This window comes from Ursus maritimus, unplaced genomic scaffold (genome assembly GCF_017311325.1).
Source record: "Ursus maritimus isolate PB19 unplaced genomic scaffold, ASM1731132v1 scaffold_12, whole genome shotgun sequence".
NCBI classification, from domain to species: domain Eukaryota; kingdom Metazoa; phylum Chordata; class Mammalia; order Carnivora; family Ursidae; genus Ursus; species Ursus maritimus.
Window position 1 is genome coordinate 66,909,775 of NW_024423564.1, and position 7,496 is coordinate 66,917,270.

Genomic DNA, 7,496 nt, shown 5'->3' on the forward strand with positions numbered 1-7,496 from the left:
CCACATTGGGAGCTGGGTGCTGGGGGTCCCAGGAAGATGTAGGAAGCTCTGTGAGGAGCTCCCATCTGCTGGGAGAGACAGCCATGCTTCAGGCAGGTACTCATGGGGTAGGGTGGAGACTGTGAGTGTCTGGACAAGCCAGGGAAAGGCCTGTTATTAGGTCAGTTGGTTAGTTTAGCCTTGGAAGGGCAGAGGTTAAAGCCAAACCCAGGATGACCTGCAGGTTTCTAATCGTTACATCTCTTGGCATAATCCTTTTTCCTGCTCCTCAAGCCCATCTCCCCCATAGCAGTGAACAGGGAAATGTGGAAAGGGGTCAACAGAGTCAACTGGCAAAAACCACAGCTGCCTCCGAGTATAAACGCAGCTCATATGTGGGGAAGGCTCTCAAGACCTTACTGCACTAGTTAATACCTTCTCACTGGAATTCCTGGGCCAACTCCCAAGGAAGATACCCTCACATCCAAAGCTCTGTTTTGACTTCACCTCAGTGATCCTGTTAGATCACCAGAGGTGGCTTTTCACCCAGGAAATGTATCCCAGACTCCCAAACCTATAGACATTTTTGAGGGCACAGATACTGACAAAGAATCACAGGGACAAAGTTTCAAAACAAACAGACAAGGACAAATTGTCAGAGAAACAGAGATATACTTGGCCCTACCTTACTTTTTTCTAAGATTTTATTTATTTATTTTATTTATTTATTTGAGAGAGAGCATGAGCAGGGGGGAGGAGCAGAGGAGGAAGGAGAAGGAGGGGGAAAGAATCTCAAGCAGACTCCAGAACAGAGCCCAACACAGGGCTCAATCTCATGACCCTGAGATCATGACCTGAGCTGAAACCAAGAGTCAGATGCTAACCAACTGGCCACCCAGGTGCCCACATTCTTTTTTTCTTTTTTTTTACTTGACCCTACCTTAGAATTTAGCATCAAGAAAAATTTTTTTGCCTGACGAGGAAAACTATATAAATGAGCCTTTTCCAAACTGAACAACTCAAAATGCTGATTCCTTCTAAGATATTAATAAATTTTCCATGAAAAGGGGACTCTGTGATCAATTAAATTTGGGAAACTCCACATAAAAAGAATTCAATTTTGTTGCAAGAGGTCTCAGAACCTTCAATGTTTAATGCCATTAAGAGTTTTTAAACAGAATGTGGACTGTAGTATATGCAATGTTTCTCGGGTTTGACTAGGGATCTGTTTATTAAAGGCACACGTATTAACATCTTATGAGACACAGTAGATTTCGTGAAATGAAATGCTGATATCTGTTGGCTTCCAAGGAGCTCCATGCTAACCATAATGCTCATGTGTAATTGCAAGAAGTATGTAGCTTAGAGACATAATTATCTCCCCCAATAATATTTTAGGACTTCTGGATAAGACATAGATGTTTTTCCATTGCAGTATAGCACAGATGTTACTGAAGATAGGAAAATAATTCCTCTCACCCCTGATCACCCTTAGGGTGCAGACCATGTTCACTAATATAAGTCCCTGAATCTAAGGTCTGACTACTCCCAGCCCTGCAAAAACTGCACAGCCTGAGGCTAAGGAGGCAGCTTCAACTGGGCTTTCCAACACAAAAGTTAAAAGCGAAGAATGGGCCCTTAAGGGACTACTCCCAAGAAATTCCTAGGCTGAAGACTTACAGGCCATCTGCTGCCAAAGCTGGGGACAGCCAGGATAGATGGTGACCCCATGATCCGTGAGGAACCAGAGCTATCTGGTCACCCCTTGAGCCAATGGAAAAGTCTTAGCCCATCTCTTAAATGGCCTGAATTGGTAAGGGTTGTCCCAGGATAGCAGCCCCTATAAGGTCCCTGCTAGATCCTAAGCCCCTAGCATATTTCTGCTCCCAAGGACAGCTGGAGGGACCCCAGAATGTAAGATGGGTTTCACTATGCTGGCGGAGAGACCCAAGGTGACCTAGAACCAGTAGCCTTGGTGTTCAAAACTTTCCGAAGAAAGAGGGACCCCAAGAGACCTTCCTAAACCCCTGGGCACAGAAGGAGGCACCCCCATCCTTCCTCCTACCCATTTGTTCATTAATCCACTGGGGAAGCTGTAAAGAATAGCAATTAAGAGAAAAGTATCAGGAGTTAGATCTGAGTTCAAATCTAGGGTCACCTCTTTCTGGCTATGTGGCCTTTGGTAAGTTGCTTAACCTCTCTGAGTCTCAGTTTCCTCATTTAAAAATGTAGACAATAATTGTACCCATCTTGTACTATTATTGGAAGTATTGAATAAAATTGTTTATGGGGCACCTAGGTGGCTCAGTTGGTTAAGCATCCACCTTCTGCTCAGGTCAAGATCTCCAGGTCCTGGGATCAAGCCCCATGTCAAACCCTGTGTTGCCCTGTGTGGGGCTCCCTGCTCAGCAGGGAGCCTGCTTCTCCCTCTCCCTCTACTCCTCCCCCTGCTCACATGCTTGTGCACTCTCTCTCTCAAATGAATAAATAAAATCTTTTAAAATAAATAAATAAAATTGTTTATGTAAAATACATAGCACAGTGCTCAATAGATGGTTATTATTCTCAAACATTCACTCTAGGACCAGACTTGTTTGAGTTCCATGGATTCAGAGACAAATCAATCTATGTCCTTAAAGAATTCTGAGGCTAGTAAAGGAGACAGATATGTGATCAGGCAAAAACAATACAATCCTGTCAGTGCCAAGACTGAGGGAAGTATCCTCTCCCACTCCCCCTGCTTGTGTTCCCTCTCTCACTGGCTGTCTCTATCTCTGTCAAATAAATAAATAAAATCTTTAAAAAAAAAAAGACTGAGGGAAGTATAGGGCTAAGAGCACAAGGGCGAAAGAAACTGCAGCTCTGATAAGTAAAAAAGACACTCAGGCATGAAAAATTGGAAAGGGAGAAATAAAGCTGTCATTATGTACAGGTAATATAATTATCTTCATAAAATGAAACAAAAAAATCTTCAGACAAATTATTAGGATTATTAGGAAAATATGGCAAGGCAACTGGATGTAATATCAATACACAGAGATTATTGCATTTCTATACACCAACAACAAACAATTGCCATAAAAACAATATTTAAGAAAGAGCAACAAAATTATATAGGACTTAAGCATAATTGTAACTAGAAGCTGTATAAGAGCTATATACAAAAAAATCACAATACATTATTGAGATATACTTCCTCCCCAAGTGATTAAATCTAATGTTACCAATAATTAGACAAATGGCATTGTGTACCCTGAGATGTGAAACTCAGTGATACAGTATTCCTGCCAAAAATGGTTAACTTGAGTCTAAGCATGAGGAAACGATCAAACAACAAAGGCTGGTGAAAGTGTACGTCAGCACAATTGTTTTAATCTAAAATGAAGGACATTTTTGCAAAACAACTAGCCTATATTTTCAAATATCATGAAAGATAAAATTCACATAGGTCAATGACAGGCTGAAAACTGTCATTTAAAAAAAATCAGCTGCAAAGGACATTAAGAGAATAATCAGAGAATTTTTGATGTGGACTGTATGTTAAATAATAATAATACATTAGTGTTAAATTTCCTAAATGTGATAATTATGCTGTACTCATACAGAAGAATGTCTTTATACTTGAGAGTTATATGCAGAAATGCTTGGGGGGCACCTGGGTGGCACAGCAGTTAAGCGTCTGCCTTCGGCTCAGGGCGTGGTCCCGGCGTTCTGGGATCGAGCCCCACATTAGGCTCCTCTGCTATGAGCCTGCTTCCTCCTCTCCCACTCCTCCTGCTTGCGTTCCCTCTTTTGCTGGCTGTCTCTATCTTTGTCGAATAAATAAATAAAATCTTTTTTAAAAAAAAGAAATACTTGGAAGTAACATTACATTCATAATTTGAATGTAAGATACTCTCAAATGGTTCAGAAAAAAGAACATATTAATACTTACATAAATATAGAGAGCTAAGGCAAATGTTGCAAGGTTATGCAGCTGCTGATTTACTACTCTTGTGGATATTCTATATAGCCCTGAATTTGTTCCAGAATAAAAAGTTGGGGGAAAAAACTTTTTAAGAGCTATTTAAAAATATCTAAGTAAATGGAGACAGTATCTACCCATGTTTCTAAACAGAAATATTTTAATATGGTTAATTTTAGATTCAATGGAACCCCAATCATGGGGCTCTTTAAAAATTAAACTTAACAAGCTGATTGTAAATTAATGTGGAAGAGGAAAGGGCCAAGAATATCTTAGATATTTCTGAAGAACAAAAATAGGGAGGATGTGCCCTACCAGTTATCAGAACATATTATGTAACAAAGGTAATTAAGACAGTATGATGGTACATATTGGCCAATGTGGATTAGAATAGACAATCCCAAAACATACCTGTCATATAACATGACAGAAATTAAAGATGTGGAATTAGATCCATATTTTCCCCCATACACACAAAAAAATCCACTCAGAATGGACTAAGAACCAAAATGGAAAATATAAAACTTTAGAACATTGAATATAAAATGTAGGTTAATATCTTTATAACTTTGGCCTAAACAATTTACAAAAAGAGATAATCATAAAAGAAAAAGAATAATAAACTGAAGTATACTAAAATAATTACTTCTAATCATTAAAAGACATTTTAAAGAAAGAGAAGCAATAATTTACTAACTGGGAGAAAACAACTGCAAAAGATAACCAACATTGGATTTATATCAAGAAACTATAAAATGCCTCAAATCATTCAGAGAAGGAAAAACAATAGAAATATAACAAAAGTCATGATTGGGCATTTCACAGAAAAGGAAACATACCTTCAATAAACATATGTTCAATTTCATTAGTAATCAGGTCAGTGAAAGTAAAAGAATGTCAATTATTCTCACTCAATTTACAAAGATTAAGAAGTCTGACAATAACAAATGTTAGACAGAATGGGGGTTAACCATTCTACTGTACATTGAATATATAGTAGGGGTGAGAGGGTCAATTGGCACAAACATTTTGAAAAACAATTTACTATTACCTTAAAACGTTGAATTGTCATATACTCTATAACCCATAAATTCCTTTTCAAGATATGTGTGTGTAAGTGTGAGTGTGTACAAGGAGACATGCACCAAGAAGCATGTATAATAATATTTTAAGCAGTACTGTTTGTAATAACAAAATAATGGAAGCAACTCCAATGTCCATTGACAGGAAAATGGATAAATAAATTGTAATATAGTATTTGCACAAAAGATGTATGTAGCAGCAAAATTGAATGAACTATGGTCCATATTAAAATCTGGATGAATCTTGGTAACATTTGTATTGAAAGTAAAAAGCAAGTCTCAGACGATTGCATACAGCATGATACTCTTTTTATAAATTTCAAAAACAGCTAAAATTTTTTTAAAAATAGTGTGCATGTGTGTGTGCATGTGTGCATACATATAAAGAGAGAGAAAGGTGAGAAGGAGAAAGAGAGAAAAGAAAGAAAGAGGGAGGGAGGAAAGGGGGTCTGTGCAAGGACTAACAATGACAATGTTATGAGCCAAGATTATAGATAAGTCACCTTTGTGTAACTGATGTCAAATAAGAAAAAACAAGAGGGGGCACCTGGGTGGTTCAGTCAGTTAAGTCATGATCTCAGGTCATGATCTCAGGATTGTGAGATTTCAGCTCAAGTCATGATCTCAGGATTGTGAGATTGAGCCCCGAGTTGGGGGTCCATGCTTAGTGGAAAGTCTGCTTGAGATTCTCTCACTCTCCCTCTGCCCCTCCCCTGACTCATGCTCACTCTTTTTCTCTCTCAAATAAATGAATAAATCTTAAAAAGAAGAAGAGCAGGAGGAAGCAGCCTGGGAGGGATCAGGGAAGGCTTTCCAGAATCAGGTACCCCTAAGGTAAGCACTGAAGAGCCCCTAGGATTTACCCAGGTGAAGGAGAGATAAAAGGGCTTTTCAGGAGAAAATTAACATGCAAAGGCACCAGGCAAGAAAGTTTGTGTCTACAGGTTGCTAAAAATACCTCCTGAGGGGAGTGGAAACTAGGCCACTGTGAGAAACAAGACTAAGGAACTATGAAGGTTTAAGTCACCTCCAACGGCCAACCATAGGGGTGGGGTGGGGTCTAGGAAAGCGACTGGGTCAGGGCCCTCCATTTGCTAGGTATGAAGTTTTTCTCCATCTGGCCAGCAAGACTTCATCAAAGCAACTATGACCTGGGGAATCTGAGCAGAGGTAAAGCCAGGCACGCAATCCCAAACCATCTTTTATCAGAACCCAAGCCCTCTGAGCCTCTGGCCAAATGTGGGCTGATTCTGGGCATGCTGATTCTGCGCTAGTCCTGAGAGCTGAGACGGGAATGCCAATGTGCCTTCAAGAAGAGGTGGAGGTAGAGACTAATGAATCAGCACCATGGACAGAGGCCTTGGCAATGGATTTCTTGTCAGGGTGCAGGCCAAGCCTGGACCTAGCTGAAATCTTTGGCAGACAAATCCCTGGAGACTTTTACACTTCAGGTTGGAAGAGCCCATGGACTGGAAAATCCAAGATCAAGAAACCGTCAGCCCTTAAATATCCTGATATAATGACCTCATGATTGCTCTTGCCTCCTCCCTGGTCTTCCTGCCTCCAGGCTCACACCACCCTACTCCATTTCACCCCCTTAGTGCTACCAGAACGATCTTCCTACATCTTGAATCTGACCATGACTATGTCTTTCTAGAAACCACTGGGTGAGACCTCTAGCCTGGCATTCAAGTTCCTTTATGAATTCCCCTGCCTGTATTTCTGACATTATTAGTCGCCTCTACTCCTACATTCCTTTGTTCATAGCAAAGCTTTTCATCCTATTTCTCTGATGATTCCCTCTATCCTTCAAGCTCTACATATTGGAAGATTCCCAGGACTCAGTCCTTGGAAACTATCTCTTTCTATTTCCACTCATTCCATTAATAATCTCATCTAGTCCCATGGCTTTAAATGTGTCTAATCTAGACCTCTACCCTGGACTTCAGATTTGTATCTCCAACTAACAACTTGATAGCTCCACTTGGATGTCCAATAGACATCTCAAATTTACCACATCTCTAACAAAACACTTCATGTGATTTTCACAAAATGACTCTTCCCACCATCTTCCTCAAGGTAGTAATTAACAACTTTGTCTTCCAGCTGTTCAGGCCTTAACTTCTTCCTTTCCTTCATTCATTTCCCGTATCCAAATTTAGTCAGCTCTACCTGCAAAATGTGTCCATAAACCAACCATTTCTCACCACCTCCACCTTGACCCAAATCACCAACACCTCTGTATTATTGGAGTAGCCTCTAACCTGATTCCCTGTTTCTGCCCTTGCCCCTTTCATTCTATCCTGATCATGTCAACCAGAGTGATCCAGTTAAAACATTAAGTGGGAACATATGATTTCTTTTCTCAAAATCCTCTAATGGCTCCCTAATTCACTTAAAGTAAAATCTGTAATCTTTGCAATAGTCTACACAACCCTAAGTTACCTGGCCTCCTGTTACCTGCCTGACCT